This window comes from Lissotriton helveticus, chromosome 3_2 (genome assembly GCF_964261635.1).
Source record: "Lissotriton helveticus chromosome 3_2, aLisHel1.1, whole genome shotgun sequence".
In the NCBI taxonomy this organism is placed as follows: domain Eukaryota; kingdom Metazoa; phylum Chordata; class Amphibia; order Caudata; family Salamandridae; genus Lissotriton; species Lissotriton helveticus.
This window is the reverse complement of record NC_136062.1, coordinates 163,701,351-163,714,725: the sequence shown is the minus strand read 5'-3', so window position 1 is coordinate 163,714,725 and position 13,375 is coordinate 163,701,351.

The window sequence follows — 13,375 nt, the reverse complement described above, 5'->3', positions numbered from 1 at the left end:
CAAGTTGGAAACAATGCTAACTACCCACCTGGGGCCATTGTATGAGAAAATGAATGAGATAGAAGGGAAACTCTCCTTGCTACTTGCACAGGGTAGCATTCTATCCTCCACGATTACGGGGCAAAATCCCAACAGCGCAGGGGCATTAGAGACTGCCGCATGCTCCAAATTAGCCCACACTAAAGAGGAAATAGAGGGGGTGAACCATGAGCGCGATCAGCCTGAAGGAACAAAGGAGGATGCAAACAAGGGACCACCAAGTCTACCAAGCCAGGGTAGATAATGGGCAGACAAGGGCTGAAAAGCCAGTGAACAGGCCCAACCCCAACACAGCCCCTAGAACCCCCGAGGGGAGAACAGCTATACCCAATGATACAGGGCCATTAGCAGCTGACCTTGCACGGAGTACCCAGGGCCTCCCGGTACTATATTTACCACCGGCATCAAGCCCTTACACAGTGGTTCTGCCAGGGAGGAGAGAGAAGAAACCCCGTGAACCCTGATTAATAAGGCCGCCCATTGGTTGACCAACAATGCAGGTTTTAACATTTCACATCATAGGCACATTCTCATGGCAAGAAGGGTGTCCTGGATTGGAAATAGCAGGAAGGGTTTCCCAGGAGACTGTGTGATTTTTAAATTTAAGGTATCCAGAGCTGGCAAGAGAACTCCTTTCCAACCAATGTAAGGGGCAGTATCAGGAGGAGGGTGGTTCAAGTATCAGAATGCTCCCCCTTGGTTTCTTCTACAGGGACTTGATGTGTGTAAAAAACCATGATGATTATAGGCGACATCTAGCCAGACCAGATTGGGAGGGTCGGACAGTCACATTAACTAATCAGTATGCACCACTCCACAGTGTCTCTGCCCTAAATTAAATAGATTGACTGACTAGCGGGCTATCACTAGGGAATAGTGTTATACGGGAGGGTGCACCCTTAATGGAGTTATAGGAGGGATAGTTAGCGAACTCCATCGCACCCATTCTTCCTGCTGGACATGGAGAGTACAGTGGGTCAGGTCCAGTGGGGAATTCCCGACCACCCACCGAACCCCCCCGCACGCACTTCTGCTCCAGGCTTGAAACTTCAGTCTGGTCAAGACCGGGAAATATCAAGATAATTTCCTGAAATATAGCAGGACTGTATTTTAAACTTAAAAATCATGTCTAGGAAACATTTTTAAAGAGATTTCATATCATTTGCCTATAGGAGACGTGGGAGGTAAATAGTAGTGTATCTGCACTAGAAGGTTATAAAATGTACTTCGTTCCTGCACGAAAGTCTGCATCGGGGATAGCCAAGGGTGGTATGATCACTTATGTGGATTTGAGGTTACAGGGGAGATGGGTTGACCTTGGCTGGGACTCAGATTTTATGAAAGGAACCAGGTATTACAATAAGGGTCTAAAATTAACTTTTATCAACTTCTATAATGCCATCACAGTGGGACAGACCTTAGTAAGATTGGCCTAGTTCGAACACCGGTTGGCAGTAATACAAGAGCATGGGACGATGAGCTCTCAGCTGGTGTTATTGGGAGACTTTAACTGCCATCTGTGCCCCCATCTGAAAACTAGTAAGGGCGATTGGTCCTCTTGCCCATTGGAAGAGGGCGTGCACCTGGAACATTCTAGGGAGGGAAGTGAGCTAAGCAAGGTCCTGGGCACATATGCCCTCACACATACTATGGATCTGATCAGAGTGGGTGAGGACAGTCTGATTCACCAAACCTTTAAAGGCAGGGGAAGGGGCACTTTTATCGATTTTATCTTTGTTCCCAACATGTTAAAGTGCTGTATTACAAGTTTTACCATAGAGGTCAGTGTTTTTGGTGATCACAATCCCCTGGTTTTGTCCATTAGGGACCACAACCCGGCCAAGCTTTTATGTCGAAAAGAGATCGGCGGCACAATTTCAGTCACTGATCAGGGAAGGAGACCGAGATAGGCCAACATTAATGGCGAAACCTTTTACAGGGCGTTGCTTTCAGAGAATGAACAGCAGGTTTGGAAGTGCCTAGATCCAACAGTGGAGGGGGTAGACTTGATGAAAGCATTCGAGGGTGTTGCCCAATGCATCAATGGCCTGCTCAGGAGCAGAACGTCAAATAAGGAACTGGACACCCCTAGGTGGTTTGACCGCCAATGTTCTACCGCCTTGAGGGAACTGAAGTCAGCTTTAAAAACTTACATACGACCCGGACCCCCATAGAGAGCAGACCTCTGTACTACGAACTGGTAGTCTCTAGTTGATCTCAGCCAAGAAAGAGAACCTAAGGGATAGTGGAAATAATTACCGCCCCATTAGGTTTCTCTCAAGAAATTAACTGTGAATCTCTCCACAGTAGCCATCTACTGCATCATAATTTGCAAGAAGTTGGTAATATGAGATATCATCAATTGATAATTTTGACCTAATTCCAGATATATTCAAAAGGTCTATGACACAACCAATTTAAATCTGCTTGTTGTTTTTGTTAAGTGGGTAGTACAAAAGTCGCACACTACCAGAGCAGAATACAATACTACCAGTAGAAGTAACTTTGAGGTCCACGTGTAAATAAAGAAACGGAAACAAGTAGTAACAAGTGAATCTCCATATCACTCCAGGGGCGACCAAATACACCCCTTGGCCTTCGCAGATAAAATATTTGTCTTGATAAAGGTGGTCATTATAAAGAGACATCACTGAAACGCGTCGACGCAACTAAAATTTATACATTTAGTTCAAGTCTCCAACACCGTAATTGATATGCTGAAGTGGTAGCGACTTAATACTGGTGTTAGTAGATCGGAGCAATATACAATACTGTATCCAACAATGTTACGTTGTAACTGTTCTGTCTGCTTGTAATTGTGCAGGTCGCAATTATTTGTATTGTCTTAGTTTTATTGTCCTTTTATTTTAGATTAAGGGATCTAGTCCAGTAATCCTTATAATGTGTCCATGTTAATGTATTCAAAATAAATGAAATTTTAACTTTCCTTACAGCCTTTGTTGTATGTTACTGTTTCGTCATAAGGTCCATTATTTTAAACCTGTATCTAGCAGTGCCTTAAGGGAACCCTTCCTTTTCTTAGCTTTAAAAACTGTCCCTGAAGATAAAACAATGGTGTCCTTTTGTAGGGCGTGGTATAAACGGGCACTAAAACAACGCAAAACCTCATTACAGCAGCAGGCATGGGAGAACCTAAAAGAAGCGGCTGAGTCGAAGGACTCGTCCGCTTTCTGGAAAGTTAAAAATGATCCCTGCTTTCAAGACACAAACAAACCCAAGCTTGCATGTCACATTCTACCAGAGTCTTAGTATGAGCACTTCAAGGACTCTACAATCACGGCAGTATTAATGACCTGACAATAGCAGAGGAAGGATGCATGAGCCTAACTCAGACACTTTTTTCCTTGGGAGAGATAAAAGCACGCATTGAGGGTCTGACACTGAACAAATCTCCGGGCCCCGATGGGATCCCTCCAGACCTCCTAATGAGTCATGTAGACCTCTGGGTGCCCAAATTAACTAGTGTTATAAATGCAGCAGTAGAGTCCGGCATGCCAGCGTCCTGCAATAGTCCCCATCTTCAAAAAGGGTAACCGGGACAACCCACAATGTTATCGGCCTATCTCCCTTATTGATGTAACAGTGAAAGTTCTAGGGAGGGCCATTCTCAACCGGTTAATGGACTGGGCGGACAAACACGATATAATCACTGACACTCAGTATGGGTTCAGGTATGGCCGTTCAACCTCTGATCAATGCCTTAATCTATACCACCTGATAGCCAAGTAAACTGTTGCCAGTGAAGAAACAGTGTACTTGGCTTTTATGGACCTCACGGCAGCTTTTGATCGGGTTAATCGAAAGAAATTGTGGGAGTGAATGGGGGCCCTTGGAGTCGACACAGGATTGGTAAACATCTTAAGAGCATTTCACCAGAAGACCTCTGCCCAGGTAAAATACAATGAGGAGGGCAGTACCACCGGTTCCTTCCCATGTTCCAGGGGAGTGAGACAGGGCTGCATCCTGGTGCCTTTCCCATTTACTTTATAGATAAATGGTTTAGACCAGGCGCTCGGAGCTCTAGGGGTGGATTGCCCAAGGGTAGGAAGGAGAGGGATCCCCGTCTTGATTTACGCGGATGACGCTGTGCTTTTGGCACGCACTGCGCGGGGACTGCAGTGCCTCATAGACGGTTTTGTCAATTTTATGGAGTGTGGACCTGTCCCCTAGCCTCTCCAAATCATACATCATGGAAATGGGAAAAACACCAAGCAGGAAATTTAACTATATGATAGGCACTCACTGTTTGGAAAAAGTGCAGGCATTCTCTTATTTGGGAATTTTATTTGATAGCCGCCTGAGTTTTAAAACCCTTGTAGACGAGAAAGGTTGTACACTAACTAGCTCCGCCGGGGCAATCATGAACTTCGCACGAAGGCTGGGTTGCTGGTCCCCGGAGCAAATATTGAAATTGTATAGTTCCATATGCTGTGCCAAAGTCCTATACGGCAGTGAGGTCTGGGGCTTTACTGACCCATAGAAGCTTCAAACTGAAGAAAACAAATATTTGCGGCGGCTACTGAGAGTCCCCCAGAGTACACCTTCCCATATCATCCATGAGGAACCGGGTCTCACTTATATCAGTGACATGTCGCAACTTAAGCCATTTACCTATTGGATTAAAATATGGACAAACCCCGAAGCCTCACTAAGCAAACAGATAATAATGGACTGTATTGCCCGGGATCGGGGTCGTAATATCTCTTGGCTTAAATATGTGAGGGAGACTGTCAATCCTGGGCTACGCTGATTATTTTAACCACCCGACAAAATTGTTACCTTGGGATAAGGCACTCATTAAGATGGAATTTTTAAAGCAAATGGCCTCTACAGGGAGCTGACCAAACCATCGGTGAGAGCGCCCATGTTGGCCAAATCCTGTCTGGGTATGGAACCCCATCTGTCCCATATTTACAATGCACAGCACAGATTTTTAATGACCCGATTCAGGTTGAACCTACTCCACCACATTTTGGGGGTACCCGTAGGGTACCCCACATCCATTGAGTTGAAGGGTCCATGCGACTGCGACCAACGGTCTCCGCAGTACAAGCTTCACTTTGTTTTGCTATGTCCTTACTATGCTCACCCTAGGAAATTATTTTTAAAACGCATTTTACAGAACGCCAGGCTCAAACAGGCAAAGGTGGCCCTACTGTTCCTGAAATTATCCACAGAGGTTTTAACCCTCTTTTGCACTGTTAACTTTTTAAGGTCGGCTGTGAGACTCAAACACAAGAGGCGAGGGGTGATTGCACTTGACTGTAGCACTTCCTCTCTAGTATCTAATTTATTTCAAACAATGAACTATGTGGCGGGGTGTCCCCCCACAGTATATACAAATTATTAATCAGTGCTCCAACCCTGACAGATTTTAAACGTAACTTGTTAATAAATTCTTGCCGTCCCACCCTAACCCAGGACAATTTATACAAGTCCCTCAAGATGAATTTTATTGAGATGTGTCCATATTTATGAACTGATTGTATATACATTTTTTGTCTGGCGTAATTCTGTGATGCTTTTTTACACTGTACTTTTATGGTATTGTTTTATGCCGAATAAAGTAATTTTGAATTGGACTGCACCCAGATGAACACAAAGGCCAAACAGGATTTCAAGATGAAGCTCTATATTACTAAACATCCCAACTCTCCACACAACAACCTTCAACTTTGAAAGGAAGGTCCTGTTCATGCAGCAGATCTTTGTTTTGATAGATGTTTTGGGGTAAATCTAAAAAGAAGCATAAGAAATCTAAGCAGGAGTCATCCCCTTCGCACTACCCTTTGTTTCCAGAGAAAGAAGGCTTGAGACATCAACGTGACATCTGTCTTGCTTCAAACTCCTGAGGATCCGATCCAGAGTCTGGTCGCGATGCACTCTGGATGTCACAGCAAGCAGAGGCCTTTTTAGAGCCTGTGCTGTGTAAATTTGGCATTCTGACACACAACCCTTACCAAACGGTTGTGCATACACTTGCATCAACATTTCACATTAGATTCAGATGAAAAACAGCACTATGATGATGGGGACAAATTTGACCCACAATCTAATAACAATTGGTATGAAGCATTACAGGTTGCTAGTTGTTTGTATTCCTCACCAGACTGGTCTCCTGCTGGCCCTGCTCAGAAAAGTGTGCATCTTTTGCAGTTGTCATCAGTTGTCATAAGATGAGTTGCCTCAGAGGTCCTTGACATGCAACTCTCCACTGTGGCGGTTTCAAAGTGTTTTTCGGCCTGTATGGGGCCCCTACCAATCCACTCCTGCCCTTTAATGGAGACCTTATGGACACACTCTCGGCCACGTGGGCAAAACCTTGTTTTGCTCCCCAGTTAACAGGTTGATTGCTCCTCGAAACAGACCAGCTCCATAAGATCCTGCATTTCTCATGCAGAACCTTATACTGGAGAGCTTGGTAGTTTGATCGTCCACCAAAAGGGTTAACTCTGTCTTCCCTATGACCTCATCTGACTGTGAATCAAAACTGATTGAAATGTTTGGCAATCGCTTGTTTTCTTCTGACCGCCTTAATCTAAGGTCACTGAATGCCAGCTGACGCCTTGACCACTACAACCAGCTTTATGGGACATGGTCCTTCAGATCTTACTAGCAGTTCCAGAAGACTTATGAGTGTCTTTAATCTAAACTAGTCAGGATGGATGCAATGAGGCTAAATATGTTATCCGATCTAGCCTAGTCAAAACTCATTCGTTGGGTTGAGCAAATGACTGGATTGTGATGCTTCGACACCATGCTCGGATAACGTTAAACCCGCTTCTCTGGGTATGTCCATGCATTCTTGATAGATATGCCATTTGATGCCTCTTACCTCTTTGGTTAGAAAGTCTATCTGGCCATAGAGCGATTCAAAAAGAGTCCCACCACAATTCACTCCTTGGGACTCACTATGCCCGCTAGGCAGTTTCCCCAACAATTTCATCCATTACGGGGATATGCTATTTGTTTCCAATGCTGTCACCATCAGACCCCACCACCAGCACAGCAATGTCTGTGACCTTTTGAGGTAGCGGTTGAGGCAGCGCATACCAACAACCAACCCAGGTCATCGAGAGCAATGCACAGCTCAGGCATCTGCCTCTCCAGCAACCACAACTTCAAAACCACTAGAGGTGTCGGGTGTTCAGTCTTCCCCTATCTTCGACTGGCAGTAAAAGGTCTGCTTGCCACCGCCAGACAGCAGCATACCTAACTTTATTAGGGTTTACTATCAACATGCTGAAGTTGACTCTGCAGATGCTCCTGTTGATTGGCGGCATCCTGGATATGGCGCAATTTCAAGCCTTTCTCCCAGGGAGGAAAGCCCAGGACATTCTGGCTATAGTCCTGACGTTTCAGCCTTTGTCCTGCATTTCAATGAAGGTGACTCTGGGACTTCTGGAAGTACTAGCCTTCTGCTTTCTGCCGGTGACTGTTCTAGTAACACATGCAGACTATGCCACCCATCCCTAAACATTGCATGTTTGTACTCGACTCAATACCGGGAGCCGGCTGAGCAGTGTATATTTCTTCGGCAGGCAGGTAAAGTGGATCACTGTGCTGGAGGAAGATCAGACGTTGGGGAGGTGTTGCAAAAGTAGGGACCTGGGTATGGCAGAGACCTCTGATTTCAGTATGGTTAACTGTAAAGGAGGGTCTGTACATGGTTTGGAGCTGCAGCCATGATGACCAGCTGGTCCTGAGATCTGCCAAAGCATCAGTGGTGGTGGGAACACGTATATGGCACAGCAAGGAGGCTGAGGAGCGCTGGGCTTACATCATACAGCTACACTGCCCGTTGTTTTCCTGGTGGCGGGGAATGGGGGCAGGGCTGGCCCTTCCAGCTAATAAACTTCACTGAGTGATACAGCAGAGCATTTGAAAACGCCAGCCTGGCTTCACTTATTTTGTATAAGTGCCACAACTGGAAATCTGTCCCTGAGCTATTAACTAACTGGACTGCTGTCTGTGTTAAACAGTAGGAGGGATTGTGCTCTGTAACCTGTTCTCTGTGACTGAATTTATTTATGTGTGGCCCTACACCGGGTGTGGAGTCCTGAGGGCTCGGGGTACTTGGGTTCAGCCCCCTGCCTAGCTTTCCAGCTAGGAATTATCTGGCTGCCAAAAGTTTTAAATAACTATGCTATCCAACAAACATTGTGCTGGGGGCTGGATTTACGGCCAAACCACAACTTACACTGAGATGTCCTAACCGGGAAACGACCTTTACAACGACTCATTTACGACGAAGGGCCTGAACCACGACTCCTTAACAATGACTGAACCTGAATCACGAGTCTTTTAACCACGAATGCATTTACAACTACCTCTGGCCAGTAGATGGCACTCTTGGATTGTATATGAAAGATGTATTACTATTGTGCTAAAATGATGGATAGCTGTATTTTATATGGTTTTGTAGAGTAAATGCATTAAGGGAAAGGCATACTCGCGTAAAAAGTTAATTACTTTAAAATGTAGGTATTTTGGTAAGTATTAAAGGTACCTATTATGTGTAACATTATATATATATATATATATATATATATATATATATATATATATATATATATTCACTGAAAAAACCATAGGTTATAGACCATATATAGTTAGGAATTAGCATTTAGAAAACCTTATTTTACTCACACAAAACCATTGAAATTCCATATATAGTTAGTTGCACTAACTATATATCGCGCACCCGCAATCCACTGCTGATGATGTCACATATTACATCATTCATGACATGGTCAGTGACATCACTGATGACATCACTGATGACATCTCAAATGACATCACTGATGACATCTCGAATGACATCACTGATGACATCACTGATGACATCATCCAGTGACTGTGTGTTTCTGTAAAGTTTAAATATGTTTGATATATTGAAGAATGAGTGGATGTATAAGTGTCTGGATGAAGGATTTAGTAGGTGCGTGACTGACTGTATGAGTGAGTGAATAAATGTGTCGTACTAAATGCATGGGTTAGTGACTAAACTGTCTGAATCTGTGCTTCAGTATGTCTGTTGTTCTGTAAACTGTTGTATGTGTGGATCATTAGCTATACGAGAGGCTACATATGTTATTGATTGGTTGCCCAAGTATTTGTATGGGAGATTGAGTTTGTGTGGGGGTGGCTGGGAGGTGTGTGACTCTGTGCATAGATGTGTGAGCAGTTGATTCACTAGGTGTATGAGTTCAAGAGTGCATGTGGAAACAGCTACATGGGCGGTTGACTGTGTGCATGAGTGTATTGATGAGTGAATGGATATCTCAATGCTACATGTCATAGTAAGTACATATGTAAAACACAGTACATGTGAGAGTTGGCATATATAAATAACTGTGCATGAGAGCCACTGAATGTGTGAGTGGCTGTATGGATCATTGTGAACTTGTATCAGGGATTGTATAAGAGAGTAAATATGTGTTAGTATATGTTTGAATAAGTAAGGTGTGTATAACTGTATAGTTGAGGAAATGGAGGTGTGATTGATTCTTTGCATGACTGACTAGGTGTGTGAGTAACTCCATGGATGAGTGACAGTGTGTGAGTGTCTGTATACACTGAGTGTATCTAAGGTTATATTAGAGTCTGAAGAGGTTTATCGTATTAGCACAAGAATGATGTCAAATGAGATGTCATCAGTGATGTCATCAGTGATGTCATTTGAGATGTCATCAGTGATGTCATCAGTGATGTCACTGACCATGTCATGAATGATGTAATATGTGACATCATCAGCAGTGGATTGCGGGTGCGCGATATATAGTTAGTGCAACTAACTATATATGGAATTTCAATGGTTTTGTGTGAGTAAAATAAGGTTTTCTAAATGCTAATTCCTAACTATATATGGTCTATAACCTATGGTTTTTTCAGTGAATTTTCAAGGTTTTGTAAATGCTAATTCCTAACTATATATGGTCTATAACCTATGGTTTTTTCTGTGAATTTCATTGGTTTTTTAACAGCTAATATCTGTAGCTGTAAAATGTATTCTTCTTTAAATCCAAAAATATATTTTATATGTTTATGAATAATTTTTTTTTTAAATATTTTTTTTTCTTCGTTCCCGCTTCGCGAATCGGGAAGCTTCCCGTTAGCTGACCTTGATGCCGCGAAATAGACCGCGAGCCGGTAAACGTTTCTTTACCGCAAGTGCCGCGTTAGAAAACAACATCGTGACGCCTCCCGTCCGCATGACGTTTCACGTTGTCGCGTGATACGTCATATGACGTGCTACGTTAGCGAACTGGTACGCGAAGCGAGTCGCAAAGCGCAGGTTTCTGGAAGCAAACCGGGAGGCCCTGCAAAGCGCTTAACGTAAACACAGCAAGTCATGTGACTTGGTAATAACACTTTTCATTGGTTCATTTCACTTTTGGTTTCCTAATGATGTAAGACTAGGTCATATAATCTAAAATGAACACTTTTGATTGGTTGAGAACTCTTGTTTTTCCCAAATGATGAAAATCCCTCCTTCTTTCCTCACTCTGACTTTCATCATTGTGAGAGAAAGACCCTTTGTGATCACTGAGCAATGGCTTCTTTAGTAGCTTCAGCTGGTGCTTCCCCACCACCTCCACCACATCCAAGGAAGAGTGGACCACCTGCTCAAGTTGTAATTCAACAAGAAGAAGAAGAAGAGGAACAGGAGGACGAGCACGAAGAGAGGCAGTTTTTGCCTGAGCAGCCCAGGACGTCTCACCGGAAAGAAAACTTCATTTGGCAATTTTTTAAAATTCCCAAAGGTCAGAAAAAAGTAAATGCAAGATACGTAACTTGCCTTATATGTCAAGATAGACTGTCCAGAGGGACCGACAAAAAATACAGTTTCGGAAACTACACAATGCATCGCCATATGACTAGGTGGCATCCTAACAACTACAGTGCTGCACAGTTTCGGAACGACCTAGATAATCTCCCTATTATGGCCAGAAGATCTGTTGTACCGGAAGTAACGGGACCAGAGGGCAGGGAGATGGTGCCAAATATACAAATGAGATTTGGTGATGTAAAACACATCTGCGCATTTTGCGATGGATTCATTTCCTACGGAGAAAAAAGCATCACTCTGATCAACAGAGCTATTGACTATCATACGCAAGTTTGTCCGAAACGCCCAAAATAATAAATACTTCTTTTTTTTGTTTTGTTGCTCCTGTTGAGCCCTTTACAATGAATCGTTTTCATTGCCCCCTCCAAGAAAAACCCAAAAAAATATAAAACTGTTCCGAAAAATTCAAAAACGGTAAAAAAATGTTCAGAAAAATAAAAAAAAAGTTCTTTTCAGAACTACCTCCCCGTTATTAAAAAATTGGTACAATATTTGGAACTGTGCCAACCTCTATTTCTCTTAGTTCGCTTCCTAGTTCGCTCGCTGGTACGCGAACCGGAAGCGAACCAAAAACAGTAAGTATAAGGGAAGGAAACAGACACTTATGTTAAAAGAAACACAGCTATAAGGGAGTAAACTAGAGATACCATTACCCGTAATCCACTGCTGATGATGTCACATATTACATCATTCATGACATGCTCAGTGACATCATCAGCAGAGGATTGCGGGTTTTTTGGCAACATGCCTTATCCACGGTTTAATAACGCTGCCTTTTGCTTTATATAAGTTTTCAAATTGTATGAAATATATACCAATAGGTCGTTATGAACCTTTAGGTAGTGCTTTTCTTCATGAGGTCTGGTCGCTTCCATACACATACAGATGTTTCAAAGATGATCAAGAAGTTTATCTGAATGAAGAGGAATGCACTGAGACGCCAAATCATTCACTAATGTGTAGGCACATACAGTTACACGGTTCATGCAACAAACACCGACCAAATATGGCTTGCGTGTTGCAAGGCACGCCAGTTCCCGCTATCATCCCCACGTTCAAGTTGTTGGAAAATGGTAGTTATTTGATGCTCAATAATGAAGATTGTTCTGAGTTAATTAAAAGTATTCCTTTTATCGTAACAGTAAGTGAACGGGTTATTTGCTGCAGAAATGTTCTATTTCCTCCCACACATGAACATAGGGAGTTTTCAATCTGGCCACAAATACCAACCTTGGGACACGTTTCAACGGCATGGCAAGAATAAGAGCTCTTTTGTCTCAGAGAGAGGTGGCCTTGAGTTCGGCCCGTGAAACTTTCGTACTTCACATAGCGAACACCCATACAGAGGTGCACACCCTTTTCAATTAAGATTTGCCTTTCAATTTCAGCAACATGTTTCCGACTATCTTTAACGCATCCTCCACAAAGTCCCTGGCACACTTTTTTAAAGTTGTTACCAGTGGTCTCGTGACTTCATTTGAGAAAATCTTTGGAGTCATCCCTGCTTCCTTTCATTGTATTTTCTGCACTCTGGTTCGTAGATTGGCATTTTTACTTGCATTACCAGCGGACGCTCTTGTGCTTTTTTACATTTTTAAATATGGATGTCCCTCCTATGCAACCTCCGACCCTGCAGCTGCTGACACTGTTCCGCAATCGCATGCTAGAATATTATGGCACAATGCCGTTGGCGATATTAAGCACGGCATATGGATTATCTTTTCGGTTCTCCTACTTCACCTGTGTCCAGCCTGTATTTCACTGCCTGACCTGTGATTTCGATTGGGCCATTGATTTGTGTCTCTGCGGACCGGTTTCTCCTGACGTCGACTTTAATCAGCTGATGACTCCTATCATTACTCACGAGTTGGTTTGTCCTGGCGAAAGGATTATGGCTGTGGCATTGATGCATGGACTACTTGGTCCCTGGGATTTACTGGCGGCAGCACAGTCTTTCTTGGAACAGAGCTTTCTTGAAAACCCACCGAGCTGTCCTCTGATGGTGATAGAGGATCCGGTGCTGGGAGAGCACGTATGTTCTTTTCCGCTTTTAAATTGGATGGCTGAACTGTTTTCGGATGAAGACGGTGACTTCCTATTGGAGGCTGTTGCAGCTTATTTTGCATACACAGTTATGTCATAGACCTTTTTCATGTTTGATATGCTGAGTACTAGCATTTCATTGACAATTCATTGACTTATTTGTCAAGTTTTTATTATTTACCTTGCCTATTGGCTTAAGACTCGATAAAGTACTTGGCTGTTTTATTTTTCTTTAGCATTAAATTTTCCTAGTTTTTAATGCTTTACCTTGCGGACCGTCCACATATAAACTTGCAATCTGCTCTCATGAGATGGCACTTCTATTATCTTATTCAGTTCGTTTCCGGATCATGAGGAGGTGTCATCTAGGTCCTGGATATCTTTACACCGTGTTAAGTTAGCATGGGCTCATTACCGGTT